The 22398-nt window shown below is 39.5% G+C and overlaps 1 protein-coding gene across 1 annotated transcript in view; it reads right to left on the minus strand.

Annotated features, from left to right (window-relative positions):
* Positions 1 to 1061: 1061 nt before the first annotated feature.
* LOC309960018 (metabotropic glutamate receptor 7-like) overlaps positions 1062 to 22398 on the minus strand; it is a 238919-nt gene continuing 217582 nt past the window's right edge. Inside the window, exon 4 of the mRNA XM_082836568.1 lies at positions 1062 to 1092. The gene's annotated coding sequence lies outside the window, so the exon portion shown is untranslated. The remainder of the gene's footprint in view (positions 1093 to 22398) is intronic.

Genomic DNA, 22398 nt, shown 5'->3' on the forward strand with positions numbered 1-22398 from the left:
CTGGGTGCTGTGAGGAGTGGGAGGTCTGATGACACAGGTGGGAGTAGTGACCCTGTCCCTCCAGCCCACACGCAACACGGCCCATCATGAGACCAGCACAGTGGAAGTGGGCAGAGAACCGCAATGTTCCCTTTTCCCCTAATAATCATTTTTCTTTCTTTAACACCCCAGCCAAACTTGCCTGTGCTTTTTAATTTAAAAATATCCTGATGCTGTGGTCATAGAATCATAAATTCTATAGCTTTGCTGTATCCCAACATGAAAAGTTTGTAGAAGACACTGCTTTTCAGCGTGTAATAAAACCAGATGTATTTGTTATCTAATTTTAAGGTCATAATTAACTTGGAATCCTGGCCCTTTAACTCATCCTAAATTAGCATTGCTTTGAATTGCCTTCATTTTGTGTGTGTGTTGTATTCAATTTTTACACATCTATGGAAAATCTATAGAACCTCAGGTTGAGAAATGGTGCCATGAGGTGACCCAGGCCCTTCAGTGGGGCTCCACAGAGGCTGCGAGGTCCCAGGGGGTGGGCAAATCCCAGCCAGGTGTGGATCCTGCAGTGTCCCCTACCGGATGCCAGGGCTACCGCGTGCCCACAGGGATGCAGCAGCGCTGGGCCAGGTGAGCTGTCTGCTTGCGTGAGAAGAAGCCCCGGTGCCTCTGTCCTCCTCACCCTTTCCCCAGGACGCCTGAACTGGGGGGCACCAGGGCCACTTCAGATATCTCACCACACCTGGTGATTTACTGGGGATGTTGCCTGCTGACCTCGGCGGGTTGGGAGGGCAAGGCTGGGTCCTGCAGAGGGAGATGTTGAACCTCACCAGGGACACTCTTTACAAAGAACACAATGTGAACAACACCTCCAGGAGTGATGTATGTGGTGACCCCACAGATGCCTTCGGCCCCCCATCTAAACATAAGAGCCTGGCATCTTCAGGGGTTCTATGGAACCGGGACTCTTCCCTGGTGAGATGCACTCAGGTCACCCTCCAGTTGCCTGCCCAGATTACCACCATTCTCTTCTCTCCACCTTTTTGTTCACATGCAGTGGTGAACACCTCCGTGCTCTTCTCTGGCTTTTGGGTTTTCCTGTAGCGCAAAAAAAAAAAAAAAAAAAAAGTCAGGGATGGCAAGGGAAGCACATACACTTATTTGCCTTCTGCTCTTCCTCCTACCCTCTCCACACTCACATTTCCTCTTCTTGTTCTTCCTCATCCTTTTACTTCATCCCTTCTCTTGAATCCAGGACAAGAGAATTTCTTTTTTTTTTTAATTGCATGAGTCAGTCTTCTTTTACTTATTTATTTATTTTAAATGTCCTTATTGGAGTATAATTGCTTTACAATGCTGTGTTAGTTTCTGCTATATAACAAAGTGAATCAGCTATACATATACATACATCCCCATAACCCCTCCCTCTTTTGTCTCCCTCCCACCCTCCCTATCCCACCCATCCAGGTGGTCACAAAACACCAGGCTGATCTCCCTGTGCTAAGCGGCTGCTTCCCACTAGCTATTTTGTGTTTGGTAGTGTATATCTGTCCATGCCACTCTCTCACTTTGTCACAGCTTAACCCTCCCCCGCCCCATATCCTCAAACCCATACCGTTTTTATGCTAAGTTATATTCTACATGTAGCTGCAAAAATGTTAAAAAGATTTTTAAAGAACTGCGCATCTATTTTTGAAGCTGATTTGCCTGTTCAAGGCTTGCTAGCACTTTATGCATCTCAGTACTATTTCACTTAGTAAACAGATGCAGTTGCCATAATTGCTGCATATGTGTCTGTGTTCCCTTCTAGGCTATATGTTTTTGAAGTTAGAAACTATATTTATATCACAGCCCCTATGTACAGCACAATATCCATTGCTAATTCAGATTGTGCTTTAAGATATGAGAGAAAATTTAACACGTTTATTATAGTCATAAACATCTAGCAAACCAACCAGAAAATAAAACCTAATTTTCAATTGGTTGGCCAAGAACAAAAAAGAGAGGAATACCTAGTGCAAAATCATATCTCTAATAACTACTGTTGGATTTAGAGCACACACATGCTAAACTTATTTTAAAATATCTTCTCATCAAAGATTTGAGGTTGGACCTGAAAAAATTATATCAGATGTGAAAATAATTATGTGGTCTGACCAGCGTGGATCACACAAAGTAAGTGTATACTATGTATAAAGTAGATAAACTACGAGGTCCTGCTGTATAGCACAGGCAACTATATTCAATACCTTGTAATAACCTATAAAGGAAACGGATCTGAAAAAGAAATATATATATCTGAATCTCTTGGCGGTACACCTGAAACACAACATTGTCAATCAACTATACTTCAAGTAAAACAAAACAAAACAAAACAAAGTAAGTGTAAAAGGAAGTATAGTTTTATAAATTCACCTCTGATATCCAATGGACCAACTGAAAGAAAACGGAAAGTACAACTTTCTAGGAGACAGGACATGGCCAGCAAACAAGGCCATTACCCTCGGTAACGGTCATACCTGCCAAAACATATACAGACTAGCCTGCATTCATGAATACATAGGAATTCTTCATTTATCTGGCATTGTTAGGCAATGAGGTATTGTATGTTAGGAGAAGTTTTTTTAACTGACAAATTGAAGAGGAGTTATTTTAACCTTCACTCGGTAATTTTTTTCTAAAATTAAGAAATGTATCCACTGGTGCATCTAATGTTTCCGTGATAACCCGGGGTCATCAGTTCAATCAAGGTTTGCATGAATAATGCAAATGGAAACAAGACAAGCATGCTTACTGAAACTGAAAATGACATGGCACTGGCTGGAATAACTGATGAGAGAGCAAGAAAAAAGCAAAAATGAAAACAAATAGTGACCAAGAAACAATCAGTCAAGTTCTGACTTTCTGTACTTAGTTTCAAAACGAGATACCACAAATCCCAGCGAGAGACTCCAGCATCATTAGCTGTCTTTCTCCTTTGTTTCCACCTTCCTTTCCTTTCCTTCTATCCTAGACTGTTACAGGCAGTGCTTATAGCTGCTTGCAAGACAAATTCTAATACTTGCTTTCTCTCACACAAACTTCACAATATGTCCATGTGAAAATAGTATGGAATTAAAGACAATTCATCACAGGGACATCTCCTATGAAAATAAAATTAGAAACTAGCTTCTAAACATGCAGAGAGAAGGGCGTGGTGTCAGGCACTAATTCCCTTGGGAATTCCTCTCCATTTCTAATAGACGTTCTTCTTTACCAAGATCCCTTTTTATTGGTGTCCCGTTCCAGACTGCTCCACTCCGCCCATCCTCATCCTGTAAAATACATTCACACTCTTTTGTGACCCTACTTATTTGCCCATTAAATAATCAATCATAGAACTGTCGGAATTAAATACAGAGTGAAATTAAAATACTGGAGTCACTTGGAGGGTTTAAGCAGCTCCACCAGAAAATACTGGGCATGGATTTAAAAGAGGCTGCGTGGGACTTGCTCTTGTCCAAGTTCTTTCTCAAGAAGTATCTGAAATAAGCCTAAATTCAGAGTTAATCAGACTGGCCTGCTTTCTCAGGTGGACTGGAACTCATTGCTCTTTCCCCTCAACTCCCTGATGTCAGTGGCACTTTCCGGAGGGGAGGTGGACTTCTCTGCCTACTGCAGAAGCGCAGTTCCCCCAGGCCCACTCCCTGTCTGAATCCCACACTTGAGGCCAGATGCCAGCCTTCCCAGAACATTTGTGGTTTCCTTTCAGTTTCCGACCTGCTCAGATTGAGTTCCTGTAGACTCTTCCTCAGCTTGAAACCTGATCTTCAACCCCTTCCCTGACCTTGATGGTTACCTGCCTACTTTAGGCCTCAGGTGCTTTAGCTATAAATCGATATATTTGCCCTTAATTCTAAAGTCTTCTTTCTAAAGCTCTACAATGTGTGGCTCCTTGAAAATGTTTCTCTTTGCTGGTTTTAATTTTGTAGAGAATTAAAACCCCAGCCACTCTAAAAGACAGTAAGTTGCATTAGATAAGGAAAGTGTGCTTCTGTAGTTAGATTAACAGGGATGGAAGACGACTTAGTATGTTTTAAGATACTCATGATCCGTTCTCGTGAGAGTCGGGGGAAGAAGGGGAAGAGAGTTAATAAAATACCAAACGATTGTGACAAATTAAGTTCACCAAGATGTAGCTGATTAGTTACTACTTGAATAAGCCACACAAATCCAATTCAAGTTGTCCTTTATTTTTCTAAGAAGGATCCCAGTTAACTGAGTCCCATGTTCAGTGACTCCACGTTCAATGGCTTAGTCTTTAAAAACTGTTATGTTGCTGGAAGAAGAAATATTGCCCATCAGTCCTAATTGATGTTTAGCTATCACGCACATTTGAAATAAATTTATTACTTTGACTGATCTCAGTGTAATACATTCCAAAGGGGCAAAGAGCACATGAAAAGTTATGGAGTCTCCATCTTCTACACTGAAGTATGCAATAAATTACATATTATTTGGCCGTGAAATTCACAAGCCATAGATACCACGCCATTACCATTATACAGTGGTAAACAGCAGGTAATGAGAATGATATAAAACAAAACAGACTGTGTATGTTGGCACTGCTGCCAATAAAACAATCATTAAATGCATTCATATGCATCTATGCTAGGTAAGCTCTTTAGGGCAATTGCTACGAGTTCTACATACCTGTCAGGATATTATATATAGCCCAGTTTCTACGGCCTTTATTCAAAGACGCTGAGAAAGGGTTACTCTGGGTAAATTCAGACCTTTTCTCAATATAGAATTTGGTCAACATGCATTCTGAACAGCAAAATTTCACAGTGCTTTCAATTTTCCTACACTAATTGCCACCTCAGCAAATGCAGGATTAAGTATAATGGATTATAAGACGTTAGAAAGGAAAGATGGAAGAAAAGAAGGAAGGTAGAAAAAAGGTGGGTATGGAGTACTTCAACATTTATGTAGAGTGGACCTAAAACTAAATTGAGGTTTCCATGAACTATTAGCATACGCTATAGAAACTTAAATGAAAAAATAAAAAAAACCAAGCAAGGGAAACTCAAAGATTCTTTGTTTTTTCACTTTACTGCATATACACGTCCATCTTAAACAATCTATATGCTTATATCCAATAAGAGAGCATTGTTTTGCAAGGCTATTTGGCTTCTATCAGCATGTAAAGGTCGGACAACTCAACTTTAGCAGAGTTAGCCTTCAGGTGAATAATTGCTTCTCTCAGGTTGCGAGCATTTGATTTTTCCAGAAATGTTTCCCAAAAAATGAAAACTAAAAGAAGGGTCCTAGGACAGCGTCCGTTAGAAGTTTTATAGTATCAAGGCTTTTGGAGGAAGAGAATCCTTGTTGATTACCAACACAATGATTCCAAGCAGGTCAATTTATGCTGAGAATATTATATAACAGAACCCACTTCACCTCCATTATACTGACAATGATCTTCCTTACTTCAACCTTGTGCTTCTTAGTAAAGTTGAAAATACAGAGCCAAGAACAGACAGTGACAATACCAGAGACTCAGATGTACCTATAGGTGCCTTCAGACAACATCAGCCACCCAGGCTAAAGTCCTGGTTTAAAACATCCCAACATGAATGAATCTCAAAAACCATATGCTGAGCAAGTGAAGCCAGATCAGAAGGGCACCCACTGTATTATTCAACTTACATGAAATTGTAAACTGGGCAAAAGTCATCTCTAAAGATAAAAAACAGATCCGTGGTTGCCTTGGGGTGGGAGATGGGGATACTTTTGCAAAAGCCTAGGAGGAAACTTTCTAGGGTTTTAGGATTGTTATCTATCTTTATGGGGGTGGTAGTTAAACAAATGTATACATTAATTAAAAGTCACTGAACCGTTGACTAAAAATGTCTGCATTTTATTTTATGTAAATGATACCTTAATAAGGTTGATTACAAAATGAACCAAAACCAAAACAAAACTGAAGAAAAACCTCTCAAGACCTCAAAGAAAATATACTGTTTTCTTCCAGGGTACCAGATTGGAAATGAGGCATTGGTCTGTTCTACCCTCAGATTATCTCTAGGATTATCTAGTCTATTTTAAAGCACTAGAGTCCCCTATCAGGAAAACTCACCCCATGTTTAATTACTTTGATTTCTTCTCTGCCTCTTCTCCCAACACAGTGAAGTCATTCACGGAACAAAAGCCAGCTTTTGCCAAATTTTCATCATCATATATTCTTTCCAAAGCTATTATTTATGTAATAAAATTTTGCTACTCTTTGTAAAAATCTAGCTTTTTGAGCCTTACAAATCTTAACAGTTAACCTATTGCCTCCACTGGAATTTGGAAAAAAATTATTTTGAAAAGGAATAGCTGAGACTTGACATTTTTTGTGTGTGTGATTTTCTCTTCCCCTAAGAGAGAAGTGAGTAGGAATGAGAAACACATACATAAAGAAAAATAAATTTATCTTGCTGCCTTTGCATGGTTATAATTTATAGGAGGCCCTTTTCAACAATAATCTATTATCAGAATCAATAAAATATAATCTCCATGAAGGCCAGGCCAGGATATTTGTCTCTTTTTCAGCAGATTGCAATACAAACCACATTCATGGATATGCTTCTTGATGATCTTTGTAATACTGTAACAGTTGACCATTTCCTCATGCCTCTTCACCTTAACTTCAACCTGGTTTTTCTCTAATGACCTCACATTTCCTTCTCTATCACTTGGTTGTGGGCCTCTTTTCCAACTCCAACTCGCATTTCACTCTGGCACCAAAGGAAGACTCACACCTTCCTGCTTTTCAATGATACCTCAAGGTCATTACCATATTGTGATCACCCTGAAGAATAGCCAGACAATTGTTATTTCACAGCCATCTGACAGTTTGTAGCTCTAAAAATTAACTAAGGACCGCATTTGTCAAAAATATCCTAGTTTAAGATTTTGGTAATACAGCAACAGTAATTCCGAAGTCATTTATGACAATCAGTGTGGGAAGCACGCTTCTTCAGGAAGATCCTTTGCCATACAATACTCTTTCCCTGTCTGGTAATAAGGAAGCACGCCGTGGAAAGTAACCTTTTGTGGAAAGAAATACTTGGCTTTGAGAAGGCTTGAAGTTCATACATTTTTCTTGAATTAGATTCCCCATTAATTACTTTATCCACAAAGAGGTAATTATCAGAGTTATGTAAGCAATTAAGGAGATGCTACTCCACATTCTTTCAGCTTGTTGACCTTTCTCACTTTAGTTCATGTGGCTATCTGAAACATCAGTAATTTACATGTCTTTCTTTCTTTTTTTTTTAACAGATTTCTGTGTGTGTGTGTCCCCATGATGAAAACATCATTAAAATAAAATATCAGGAATACACTCTTAAGAAGCAGAGTCGACTTAAAGTCCTAGAAAAAATGAAAGCACTAATATTCATGGACAACTCTACACTCTGAAAGTTACTCCAAATTTTGTTGACCTCTTTTGTCTAGGAGTTTTTCAAATTTTCTACCATGATCATTTGTTAGTTTTATAATTACATAATAAAGGCATTACATCATACAATCTTTTGTTATCCATTGCAGTTTTAAAACTATTCCTTTCCTTGTCCTCAGCAGATATGTCATAGATTATTAGTACATAAGCAAAGACTTTCAACGTAACAGTACTTTATAGTGAGAAGAACTATACTGAGCTATCTCTATCCTAAGACAATGCACTAGGAAAGCACTAGGAATTCTTAAACACTAGGAATACAGAGACAATCAAGGGGCAAGTTCCTTGCCTTCGAGTATACAGGATCATTATAGCAAATGCTTAAATAGCACTTAGTAAGGAACTCACCACAGCAGTCTTATTATCCTCCATTTTAATAGGTGAGCAGAGGAAGCCACAGGGAAGTCATAGGGTAAAGCCAGAATTTGAACCTAGGTAGACTAGTACACTCTCCACGGCTTTAACTACTACGTTAAAAAAATATATATATATAAGTTATATATATATATATATATATATATATATATATATATATATATATATAACTCCAAGTATTCCAAAGTTACAAAACACTTATCTACCAAAACTCAAAAAGGAGCACACAAACTTGCATAGAAAATAAACATGTGGGTTTCCCTTGTGGCGCAGTGGTTGAGAGTCTGCCTGCCGATGCAGGGGACACGGGTTCGGCCCCAGTCCGGGAAGATTCCACCTGCCGCGGAGTGGCTAGGCCCGTGAGCCATGGCCGCTGAGCCTGAGCGTCCGGAGCCTGTGCTCCTCAACGGGAGAGGCCGCAACAGTGAGAGGCCCGCGTACCGCAAAAAAGAAAATAAACATGTAAAAGTTCATAAATAAACCACAATATAACCTGCTCCACATAATATACTGACTGCAGTGTCCTGGGCCTCTCCCATCCTTAGGTAGCTGGAAATTACAACAAAATAATACTTTTCACCTTTGGAAGCCACACCATCTCTCATACCAAGCAACCAATTACTTCCTTAGAGAGAACAGGAAATTAACCTGAATATCATAAAAAATATATATATAGCATTAGTGATGTAGAATCTTTGTTTAAAGACAATAACTTCAATAGCAGAGGGAACTTTACCATTGCAGGCTTCAGATAACCTCTATATTTCTCAGATTTCATGCTAAATCATAAAATGCCATATTGTGTCTGAAGCTATTTTTTCAATAGTCCATTTTCTTAAGTGGACTATGCAAAGCAGTAAATACTGAGGAACATTTTGGCTCTCAAATCCTAAAGCCATTCTGATTATGCCTGGGTGATCATGGGGACATCATCGGAACTACCAGAGGACTGGCTGAAATACCAGTGTTCTGGCCAGCTTACAAATTAAAAATTATACAGAATCCAATTTTATTTTTTTGTTAAGTAATTCCTATGAGGCTTTTGAGATGTCACTGTAAAGTCCTTTCATGTGTAATCTTTATCCATTAGATAGGGAACAATGCCAATCCCCATCATAAATACTGTCACAACCTGACACTGAAAATCCATTGCAGGGCATAGGACCTGCAAATAGGATGTGAATCGACAAATCCACTCATTCAGACAATCCACAAATGTTCATTTTTAAGTCTACTATATGCCAATAATGTACCGGCCTCTCAGATGCTAAACCATGCTAAATGCTGAAACAGACATACTCAGTTCGGGCCCTCCTGGAACTTATTACCTACAGAAGTGCCTTCGTTGTAAATGGTCAGGTCTCAGCCAATGCTATTATCATCAGCAGGTGACCAAAGGATAGAGCTTGCTTCCCTTCAGAGGTACAAAACAGTTCTTACACCTGGATGGGATGCAAAGAATAATCTGACTTCTGTTCACCAGGGCATGAATTGAACTGTCCTTGCAGAAGAGATAACAGATGGTGTGAACCCCAGATCCTAGAAACGGGCCAGGCACACGACAAGTGTTCAGCTTTTCAAAAACAAATGAACAATCACTTCCTCTCCTAGATCTTTACACCCTTCCTCTGCTGGCTACTTTCTCTCAGCTTATAAACATCCTCAAATATACCCACTTAAAAAAACTCTCAGACCTATGATCCTTTGGATATTCTTGTGGATAACCTAAGTCTCTACCATGCCTTCAAACACCTGTCCTCCCAAAAGCCCACATCTGTACCTTGGGCCCAGACCTGTCTACCAGGCCCCTCTAAAGCACTGAAGATGAAGGAAGATCCTCTCGCCACCCCCAATCCCTTTCTACTGTGCTCTGTAGCTCTCAAAAAGATGCAGCTGTGAACTATCACCCACGCTTGCTGCCCTCCCTTTTCTAACTGCTCACCAGGTCTCACCCATTCTCTCTCAGATCTGCAAAACCCGGTCCCACCTTTTATAACTTAAGTGGGACCCTTAGATTACAATTCACCCTGCACCCAATCAACTGCCTTCCACATGGAGGTCCAAGTGAGTCTCTAAACCAGAATTCCATTTCACTGTTCTTTGGTGTTTCCTGCAGCCTTCAGGATAAACATCCAAACTTCTGACAGGACAAACAAGGCGCCTTTCTGTTGGGCCCCACTAAGTTTTCAGTATTAACTCTCATTTCTTTCCCAAACCCTGAGTTCCAGCCCTGTACATTAGTTTTGCCATATTTTCTTACATTTCTCAAACTTCAACACACACTGCTTTCTCCTGCCACCCCAGGAGCTTCTACATATCCTTAGAGAGGACAGCCCTTCCTCCAAGAATCCTACCCTGAACTTTCCCTTCCAAGTTTCTGTGCTCTGCAAAGGGGAAAGATGGCGGGGAGGGATACATTAGGAGTTTGGCATTAACATATACACACGACTATATATAAAATCATCAACAAGGACCTACTGCATAGCACAGGGACCTCTACTCCATATCCTGTAACAAACTGTACGGGAAAAGAATCTGAAAAGGAATGGATATATGTATAACTGAATCACTTTACTGTACACCTGAAACTAACACAACATTGTAAATCAACTATCCTCCAATATAGAATAAAAATTAAATCAAAGAAAAAAGAGATTCTGTGCTCTGTAGCAGCAGAACTCACTTCTTCCAGAGCACTGACTCCTGTGCTTGTGTTTACTTGCTGCCCAGCAGAAGGGAAGATTACCTAGGGCAGAAGCATGGTCTCCAGCAGCCCTTGGTTCTGACAACTCATTCAAGTGCCAGGATACTTTACACACATAACCTGTTTAATTAATTCTAAGAACCCACAGAAAGAGTGATTTTTAATGTCATTTTACAAGTGTGGGGATTGTAGTGCAAAAGAAACCTGTCCAGGCCACAGAGAGCATCAGCCCTGGAATTCAAACCCTAAGCTGCCTTGACACCGGTGCTCTTTCCACTATATATGATACACCTATTGAAAAAAATTTTTTTTTCCTGAGCCCTGTTTGAATGGAAAGGAAATGAAGCTGGGATATATCCATTTCCTAATCGCTTTGGTGTGTACCAGGCAAAGTCATTCAACAGACCAGGTAACATCTGTGCAACAATTAACGATGCTCCAAACTGTGCTAAGTGTTCTACTTTGTAGAGTCTAGAAGCATTAACACAGTGCATCCTTGTAACCGCCACAGAGGCTGGGTCCTGTGAAGCCCATGCTACAGATGAGAACACTGAGACCTTGAAGCCTTAAGGCACTCGGCCGGGGTCACCGAACTGGCAGGAGTCCTAGGCCGCACGCCCCGTCTAGTGCACGTACACCCGGGCACTGGGCACCGGTTCTAGTGCCCACCCTCCACCGTTAACCATTTAAAATCCCGCTTCTCAGCGCCCACACGAGGGCCCCTGGAAGCGGGAAGTACAAACCTGTCTCGACAAGCCGTGGCTGGAAGAAGCTCTGGATACAGATCAGGGGCAGAGGGTGCTCAGGAGCGGCGCCCAGTCTACCCGCGGAGGCAGAAGGCGTTAAGTCCAGCAGGCCCTCCCTCAGGGAAGCCCGCACGGAGGGCAGAGGCACCGAGTCCTGCAGCGCGCACAGGTCCTCAGAGCGCGAGAAGGAGTCGGCCGCGCTGTCCGGGCGCAGCTTCACCGAGTGATCATGGCCTGAGCGCGGCCTCGGGGACGCTGGCTGCAGACAGGATGCCCACATCCTCCTGTGGGTCCCGGCTCGCCTCCCGGCCCCTCGGGCGCCCACCGCCCGGCTGCTGCGGCCCGAAGACATAGAGCCACGGGCCCCAGCTAGGCCGGGCCCTCCATGCCGCGCTCCAGAGCCCACGCGCGGCCTGGTGTTGGCGCGGGCATCAATGCCCTCCCGAGCCGCGGGGCTGCCGTTTAAGCCTCCGGGCGGGCCCGTGGGGGCGGGGCTCGAGGACTTCCGCGAGCTCGCCGTGCGTCCGCACGCAGACCCGCCTCCCTTGACGACGCGGCCTGAGGAGCAGCACGCAGACCCGCCTCTCCTGACGACGCGGCCTGAGGAGCCGTGTCGGCAGCTTTGAGCCTATGGCAGCGCGAAAGGTAGGAGGTGTGGAGAATTTGGGGTTTCCAAAAAGCGTTTGCTGATTGATCCAAACAAAAGTGAGACTGGTTGTATCAGCGCATTTTAAACGTAGTTAAACTCCCGCTAAGTGTCTGTGCTCGCCCCGCCCAGAAGAGAGCGTGAACTCCGTGAGGGACACAGGAAAGGCTGAGTGAACGTCTGCCTGTGGTCCCTTACCTGGTGCACGGGTGTGTGAATTTCTGCGGAGAGCTCTTAATTTCTGTCGTTTCTGCTGGCTTGACACGGTGGTTGGCAAACGGTGACGTGTTCCGTGCATTCAGGACATGATCGTGGTTCCTAATAATCACTTTGTTTTGTCCTGACACCTCCACAGAGAATTTACTACTGAATAACCACTTTAGAGAAGAGAAAGTGAGGCGTAGGAAGTGAAGTGACCGAGTAAGAGGAAGGACTCAGACAATTGGTGTTAGTAAATTAACCCTGCAAGGAGGCCGTTAGCCTGCGGTGGCTCTAGCGATGCGGCCGCCCACTTAAACCAACCCAAATCGAAGCCTGTCAGCGCCTCAGGGTGACGAACACCGCTGAGGACACCCAGTCACAAACCACCAACTAGGCGTTAAAGCCATAGCAAATCACTCGTTTCCTTGCTTTGCTTCTGCCCTTTTAAAATAAACATCTGTGCAGCTCCTGTGGCTGGAGTGCTCCTCACCTCTTCCGCTTTGTGGTGCGTGAATTGAATCTATTTTTGCGCACATAAAGTGTTAAAATTTTAAATATGCCTCAGTTTCTCTTCTAAGATTGGCCGTAGAAGTTGGATTTGTGTCCAGTTTCTAGAGCGGTGGTCGTCCTCTGGTCAGGCCTTAGGCGTTACGTGTACAACGTTCCTCTTCTACCACCACCTTCTGGATGCCTCCACCCACTACCAGCTCCCACGCATCAGTTCCCCTAGATGTGGTCAGCAATGGCTTTTACATGCAGCGTGCTCACATTATAACATCGCAGACACTCCGCCGTCCTCCACCCAGCGTGTGAAGTGAAACATTACCATTCCTGTTGAAGAGTCTCTGGTGTGACCACTTTCCCAAACACAGCCACTCCCCAGCTGATCCTGGGTAACCACTCTTCTGAACTTGGTCTCCATCAGTGGCATGGATGTCTTTCTATGTAGGCTACATGTTTAAGTAGTCTTAAACTGCATATCATATTCTATTTTGTTTTCTCTTGTTACTTGCTTATTTATCATTATCTTTGCTAGGTTCATCCATGCTGACACGTAAAGATCTGTCTAGTTCATGTACTTTCCTCACTACGTAGGATTCCCATGTAGGGAAATACAATAATTTATATGTGCATTTTCCTGTTGATGGACATTTAAATTGTTTCAAATTTTAAGTATGATTTCTCTTTTAAAAAATTTTTATATCCTTTTTAAAGGTTACTTTACATTTACAGTTATTACAAAATATTGGCTATATTCCCTGTGTTGTACAATACATCCTTGAGCCTGTCGTACACCCAGTAGTTTACATCTCTCACTTCCCCACCCCTGTATTGCCCCCTCCTCCCCCTCCGCACTGGCAACCATTAGTTTGTTCTCTATATCGGTGACTCTCCTTCTTTTTTGTTATATTCGTTCAATTGTTGTATGTTTTAGATTCCATTTATAGGTGATATCCTACAGTGTTTCAGAGTTCAAAAGACTCTCACGACAGAAGCCAAAAGGTAAGAGCCATTTTACATTGATAAAAAGCATCTTAACTACGTAGAAGCAGAAAATGAAAAGAAAGAACTTTGCATTACATTTAATAAAAGCTTAGGGAGATCTTTGTGGTATATTAGTGAACTTATTTGTGGAAATTCAGCCATGTACATTGTGTTGGAGAGGCACCAAGAGTTCAAGAACTCTCACAATTTGAGTACACAATTGCCTTACTTGTAGGCATGGTGGCAGCCATTTACATAACAATGATTTGGAGGATGTTGTGTTAGTCAGCTCTTGCTGTGATAATGCTTTGGAACAAATCGACCCAAAACTCAGTTCCATAAAGAAGAATTGATTTTTCTTGGACCTATTGGCTAGCTGCAGTGTCTCTCTTTTAGACCTCTAGATGGCTGGTTTTGCTCCATGTTTTGGGTCAGTTTGAGGTCTGTAACACACATCTTCCTCTGGAGCCCAACTGTGAGGCCGCAGCTCCCAGGCCCTGTCTTCTCACAGAGTTCACTGAAACATAAGAGGTGAGCCCAACTGCACAAGCCCATTTAAGACCTCTGCTGCTCATTGAAGGCCATCATGTCTGCTCACACTTCATTGGCCAAAACATGTCACAGATCTAAGCTGTATTTAGAATATGTGTATTTGTTTAAAGTTGGGTGCCCTCACAGAAGAATATTGCATTTTGGACAGTGTTACCTTAGCATTTTCATTGGCATTTGCAAATGTGATAAACGCCGTGTGCACTTTTTCACGTTTGAGAACTTTCTGAAATTGTGGGACCATTTCTATTGGAAAAGAGGAAGGTACACTTTAGAACTCAACTCTAGTTATGGCATTGTTGGGAGAAGAATTATTGAGATAAGGTCAATACAAGTGAAAGATTTGGGATCACATATTCATCATTAACATTAGCATTCTACAGAACATTCCTGGAGAATTGTGATGCTTGCTTTATGTGATTTCTATCATAAATCATTAGAATTTGACCAAGACACTTCAGTGAAACATACATCATACAGCACATCACATTTTAGTTTTTCCTACCACTCCACAACTTATCATCAATACTTCACCATAACTCAGAAACAGAAACAGAAACTGAGTGAGTTCATTGTTAGCAGACGGGCTTCACAAGCAATACTAGTGGAAGTTCTTCAAATGATAGCAGACAGTAACTCAAGCCATACAAACAAAACAAAGAATGCTGACTAGAGCAGTTGTGTAGGGAATTATAAAAGATACTGTAATTTCAAATTTCTTCTCCTTTCTTCTCTTAACTAATTTTAAAAGTAAGTGCCTAAACAATATGACTATATTTGGATTGTTCTCTATATAACATAAAAACATATCATATATTTAATGATATGGCACAATGAAGGCAGTGAGAACAAAGCTGTGTTAGAATAAAAATGACAGTAGATCATAAGCTGAATCCGCAGGAAGAAAGGAAGAGAACCAGAAATGGTAAACAGATTAACCCGACAAACTCAAAAATATTTATTTGCTCAACTTTCTTCTCTAAGCTCTTTGAAAAAATAAGCTTGTGAGAAGTAATTATTATAATAATATGTTGTTAAGTATGTAACATATATAAATGTAATAAAAACAAAAAAGAGGGGAAGGCATACAGCTCTATAAAAGTACAGTTTCTGTTTCTATCTGGAATGAACCTAGTAAAAATCTGAAGAGATTCTGAGATGTATTACATAAGCCCTAGTGCAGCCATTACTCAAACAATGTGGTTAAAAATCATTAAAGGAATTACATGTTACAGTAGAAAATATCTACTTACTATAAAAGGAAACTGGAGGAACAATAACAAAAAAGCAAAAACATGAGGCATGTAGAAAACCAAAGGTAAAATGATAGACATAAATAAATCCTACCATATCAATAATAAAAACTAAATGTTAATGAATTAAACAGTATAATCAAAAGGCATATATTGTCGAACTGGGTATTAAAAAATGTTTTCTATAGGAGACACTCCTTGGATTCAAAAGTCTAATGTGTACAAAGTAAAAGGATGAAAAAATATACATCATGCAAATAGCAACCGTAAGCATTGCTGAAGTGGCTATACTAATAACAGAAAAAATAGACTTTAAAACAAACAAAAAAGTTACTAGATATGAAAAGGGACATTTTATGATAAAGAAAGGGAAGATACAAAAATCTTTACCCTATTTGCCCTGAATAAGGTAAAACCAAAATACACGAAGAAGAAAATACCAAAATCCATGAAGAATTGAAGGAAAAAATAGATAATTGCACAACATTGGGTAGAGGCTTCAGTACTCCACAGTCAATAATGGATAGAACAGTTAGGCAGAAGATCAACAATGATATAGAAGACTTGGACAAGACTATGAATTAACAAGACCTAATAAATGTTTACAGAACACTCAACCAAAGAGTAAAATACTCATCCTGCTCAACTACATGTGAAACGTTTTCCAGCATAGATGACATGCTAGGCTGTAAGAGAAGAGATTGAAACGCACATACATTGCTGGTGGGAATGTAAAATGGTGCGGCCATTTTACAAAACAGCTTGAGAGTTCCTGCAAGTGTTAAACATAGAGTTACCCTATGACCCAGCAGTTCCACTACTAAATATATACCTAAGAGAAATAAAAACTTATGTCTGCACAAAAACTTGTACGTGAATGTTCATAGAAGCATATTTCTAAAAACAAAAGTTGGAAATAATTCAAATGACAACTGGATAAATGAATAAACAAAATGTGGAATATCCATACAATAGAATAGCATTCAGCTTTAGAAAGGAATGATCTATTGATCCATGTTACAACATGGATGAACCATGAAAGCATTATGTAAAGTAAAAGCAGCCACTCACAGAAGATCACATATTGTACGGTCCCATTTATATGAAATGCCCAGAATAGCAAATCTGTAGAGACAGGAAGTAGATGAGTGGTTGCCTAGGGCTGAGACGGTTGAGGAGATTGAAAAAAACTTGTTAATGTGTAATGGGTTTTTTGTGGGGGGACAGAAATCTAAAATTGGATTGTTGTGATGCTTACCCAAGTCTTTTAGTGGTTACACTGAGAACCACTGAATTGTATACATTAAAGTGTTGAAATTATGGTATTTAAATTACATCCCAATAAAGCTGTTAAAATTATGACAATTTTATATTTATAAATTTGAAAATTCATCGAAAATGACAAATTCTTTAAAAATGCAAGCTAACAAGACTAACACAAGAAAGAAAACATATCTCAAAAACCTATATCTACTGCAAAAGTTGTTTGTATAATTAAGTACCTTTACAGAAAATGATTTCCAGGGATAAATGGCTTTCCAAGTAAATTCTTCCAAATATTTAGGGAAGAAATATTGGTAATCTTACATAAAAATCTTCCAGGAAACAGAAAAGTATATATTGCTCAAATATTTATAAGGCCAACATAAGCTTCAGATCAAAACTAAAAAGAATGTTACAAGAATAGAATCACAGGCCAGTTTCTCTTTTGAACATGCATGCAAAATGTGTAAACAGAAGCACAAACTGTATCCATGGTATGTAAAACAATCATATATCACAATCAAAGTAGCTTTATTCTAGTAATGCAAGGTTGGTTTAATGTTCAAACATGAAACTGATCCCAGGAATGAATTAGAGTGGGAAAAAAAGTCATTTAAAACAGAAGTCTTGGGACTTCCCTGGTGGTCCAGTGGTTAGAACTTGGCGCTTTCACTGCTGGGGCCCTGGGGTCCAATTCCCGGTCAGGGAACTAAGATCCTGCAAGCCATGAGGCAGGCCCCCCCCCACACCAAAAAAAAAAAAGGAAAAAAAGAAGACAACCAGGAGAAGAACAAGATCGAATAAACATAACAGATAACACCTTATGAAAAGTAGGTGAAGATTATGGAATATTCTAAAATTTAAAACAAAAAGAAACATTTAAAGATTCAAGAGGATGTGACAAATATTGTACATAGGCAAAAAATAAAATAAAATATACGGATGATGGGAGCCCAAAAATCCAGATGCCCATGTCCTGTCTCTGAAGATTCTCATTCAATGGGTTATGGATTTCCTCTATGTTTAAAAACCTACAGGTGTTATAAAGCAGAAACTAACACACCATTGTAAAGCAATTATACTCCAATAAAGATGTTAAAACACAACCAAACAAACCTACAGGTGATTCTGATATGATGCACAGACAATGTAAAGCTTCTGCTTTACAGGAAATAATACCAGATTACTTTGTTATTTTATAGTTATAGTAACAGGTTGTACTATTGACCGGTAAGTCTGATGTCAAAATGCACTCCCCACTAGGGATATAAAAGGAACTAATAGTCTGTACAGCTACTTGGTGGCAGCATGCATGTATTGCAAGGGCAATTATTGTAGGAATCCAAATGAGTGGAACATTTTAGAATTGGAAGACTACATACAGATCATCTAGTCAAGCTTCCAACTATTATAGTTGTGAAAACTAAGGCCCATATAAAAGAAATGATTTATCTCCAAAGAGCGTTAGTGAAAGAGTATGAAATTAAAAATATCTCTGAACTTTTAATTTAGTGCTGTTTTTATTAATCTCATGTATTAGCTTAAACTTCAGTGTGACAGATTTGGGATTGAATTCTTGCTCAGATTTACTGATTGCGTGCCTTTTAGTAAGTTACTAAAACACTTTTTTAAAAAAAATAGATTTATTTATTTATTTTTGGCTGCGTTGGCTCTTCCTTGCCATGCGCGGGCTTTCTCTAGTTGCGTTGAGCGGGGGCTACTCTTTGTTACGGTGCGTGGGCTTCTCATTGTGGTGGCTTCTCTTTGTTGCTGAGCACGGGGTCTAGGTGTGTGGGCTTCAGTAGTTGTGGTTCACGGGCTCTAGAGTGCAGGCTCAGTAGTTGTGGCACATGCTCTTAGTTGCTCCGTGGCATGTGGGAGCTTCCCGGACCAGGGCTCAAACCCGCGTCACCTGCACTGGCAGGCAGATTCTTAACCACTGCACCACCAGGGAAGCCCTACTAAAACACTTTTAACTTCGCTTTTCACATATGTAAAATGGTGAGCCTTGGCTGATATAGAATATGAGATAACCTAGCACTGTTCTTAACACATACACGTAGTTAACATCTTTTGGCTCTCATTCCTCTTAAACAGCCTCTATCCTCTTAACAATGAAAGTGTGTTTCAGCTAGCAACGCACCCCAGAGCTGACCACATTCTGGCAAGAGATATAGGATTATTTTTCTTGCTGATGATTCTTTATACCTGATATTTGAACTGCACTGAAACATGAACATCTCTTGTTTATACTGTATTAATGGATTGATGAATTTGATAATTTGATAGATGAATTTTAAAAAGTAATATGCAGGAAAAAAAGTAATATGCAGGAATTGAGCTGCCTTACTCTCAAGAAATATAATTCGATAGTGGTGGCTAAAACGATAAACAGTGTTTGCACAGGGAGTCCATATTGGATGTGAACTACCTGTACTCCCATTCGTCTATTAAGAATAAATAGAATCCTTTCAAAATCTGTTTTAAAGCGCAGTTATTTCCTTCTGACTCATTTAAGTTACCTGCAAGAAAAAGACAATCTCCTGAATCCTTGCTTAAAAGGCTTTTAATATAAAGCAGATAATTTTTTGCAATATTTCCCAAACTTTTCATTATCAAATTGGCTGAGGCTTCTCAACGATTATCATTTCACAACAATATCTCCCTTTTCACCTTTTTTAAAAGAGTTGGCCTCGTAGATGTGCCCTTAAAACAGAGCTTCACTCTCAACTTATTTTAAATTTTGTATTCAAACAGTATGAAGAAAACAGGATCAGGGAATTCAGCCATAAAAGTGAATGGATTACTGATACATGCTACATCATGGATGCAACTAAGTGAAAGAAGTCAGGCACGAAAGGCTCTATATTGTATGGTTCCATTTATATGAAATGTCCAGCAGTGGCAAATCCATACACACGGAAAATATTATACATTAGTGGTTTCCAGGGGTTTGGAAGAGAGGGAAATAGGGAATGACTCCTCAAAATGGGTGTATGTTTCCTCTTGGGGTGATGAAAATGTTTTGCAGTTGGACAGTGGTGATAGTTGCACAACATTGTGACAGTAGTAAATTCCACTGAATGGTACAGTGAATTGTAAAATGATCAAAATGGTGAATTTTGTGTTATGTTCATTTTACTACAATAAAAAGGAGAAAGAATTAGGGAAAGACTTAGACTTTGGGAAACTAAGGTGAACTGGTCAAGAAAAAGACAGCTCTACTGTTCAGTGTTCTCTCAGCTCTCCCAGTGCATTAATCCTCAGCAAAAAGTAGCCTGAACTTGTCGATGATAGTCATTCAACACAGTCCAGGGAAAAGTAAATAAAATAAAACCCAACTCTTCTTCTTTAGCACATCTATGAAAGGTTAACTTGCTGCTCAGCCACGTGGACATTCATGAAATCGTTTCACTTTAGGTGTCCTCTACTTCAGTACTTTACTCACAGCTCATTCACACCTGTAGGCAACAGCATTCCTTAATTGGATGGAATCTGCAGTGCTGGTTGTGATCGGTCTCATGAAAAGAAAAGGGAAGGAGGAAAAAGCCTCCACATTGACTTGGTGGTCTTGACAAAATGGATGCAGAAGACAGCTTGAGTGTCAAACTGGAAAGTGTTATTTTCCTTTTCCTTTTCTTTTTATCTTTCCTATGAGGTCTTCTGCCCACTTCCCACCCCCTTCTCTCAAACAGGAAAGACACTAATTAGCTGCTTTTTTGTGTTTTTGGTAAAACACCTATTGTTTTGCGTTTCTTGTTGTTCGGTGAACATTATTGTTTTTACTGCCAAATGAGCTTCAGTGGTTGATGTAGGGGGTCTCTTGGGAACTTAACGTTTTCCAGTTTAAGTGGAAAAGCTTTTTTGTTTGAATTGGCTTTTACTGGGTGCTTCAAGGTTTGCTCTTGGCTCTTTGAAGGGGGACTAAATAGCACTGTGTTTCCTTTGAGGTTCCAATGAAGAAAGGATCCTATGTCCTGGGCACTTTTTGTTGATTTTGCTGTGTGTCCTCTCTAATAGCCAGATGCAGATTCCAGGAAAATGACATATAGATGAATATAAGTAATCTAATATTTTTACAATTTGCTTTGGCCATACTCCTGGTCTTATTCTACTTGTAGCAGATGGCTTTAAAGAGCATTAGCTATGTATATATTAAAAATAATATAAGTATACCAATATTAAATATTATATTGATGTATAAATGTAATATACTAATATTTATATTAGTGTATAACAATTATGTATTATATTAATATATTTTTTTGCCTAGCATATATTATAGACAAAATATATGAGTAATGAAATGTATTTATATGGTTAATATGTTCATAATATTAATATGATATATCCTGTAATATTGATTATAAAACAATTATATCATAATATATAAATATATAATTATTATTATCTGATATAATACACTATAGTTAATATATTCTATATAACACAATATATAATGTATTAGTATAATTGTATTATATAATATAAATATAATACATATATAAAACTATATATATTTTAGTTATACATTACACATACGAGTATGTATAGCTAATTATAATTTTATTTACATAGGAATCTGGTCATCATAACAATTGATGTAAAAATATGCAATATTTTCAATCAAATGGGCCTTAACCTCACTACCTACACATAACTACTTTTAAAATCTTGAACCCTGTCTAACTCATGCTTCCATATCTCTCCACCTGCTTTTCTACACATGCACATAGACACACGTTTATACATGATATATATGTATACTACCAGTTTTCAGTTCAATGTATATAAATATATAATATATAATTATATTCCTGTGTATGTATACAAATATAAATCAAAGGTATGTGTATAGGTATGTATTTCATATGTTTATATAAATATATCATACAAATAATGTATGTGTATATAAATACATGACTGTATACATACATACACAGAAATATACTTATTTAAACAAAAGGGACCTAAATAAACATAGTTCTCCAAGAATAAAAAGTTATGTCTCACTCTTTCAATAACAGTTTATAGTTTTCTTCTGTATGTGCTTCTATAATTATTATGAGCATTTCCCATTTTTGTTGAATGTTAAGTTGTTTTAATTTTTTGCCTTTTTTTGTTTTTTGTTTGTTTGTTTTTTTGGTACGTAGGCCTCTCACTGTTGTGGCGTCTCCCGTTGCAGAGCACAGGCTCCGGACGCACAGGCTCAGCGGCCATGGCTCACGGGCCCAGCCGCTCCACGGCATGTGGGATCTTCCCGGACCGGGGCACGAACCCGTGACCCCTGCATCGGCAGGCGGACTCTCAACCACTGCGCCACCAGGTAAGCCCAGTTTTTTGCCATTATTAATGAAGTTCTGAAGAATACGGTGGGCAAGATTACTTGAAAAACTCTCCTAAAAGAAAAGGGTTAGGTATGCTAGGTTAAATGTACACAACTTATTTTTAAGTGCGTGGTTGATTTTGGAAGTGTGCAGTCGAAATGTGCAGGACCCATGAAGGAAGGGTGGTCCATGTGTGAGAGTGATAGCTCTATTAAGAGTGGATTGAAGATCTTGATAGCTTAGAACAGAAGCTGGAAATCCTGTTTTTATGGAGCCAAATGGCAAATATTTTAGGCTTTGTAGACCAAAGAGGCAAAATTGAGGATATTATTTAGGTACTTAGGTAACCATTTAAAATGTTACCAG

This window comes from Leucopleurus acutus (genome assembly GCF_964270905.1).
Source record: "Leucopleurus acutus genome assembly, chromosome: 3".
NCBI classification, from domain to species: domain Eukaryota; kingdom Metazoa; phylum Chordata; class Mammalia; order Artiodactyla; family Delphinidae; genus Leucopleurus; species Leucopleurus acutus.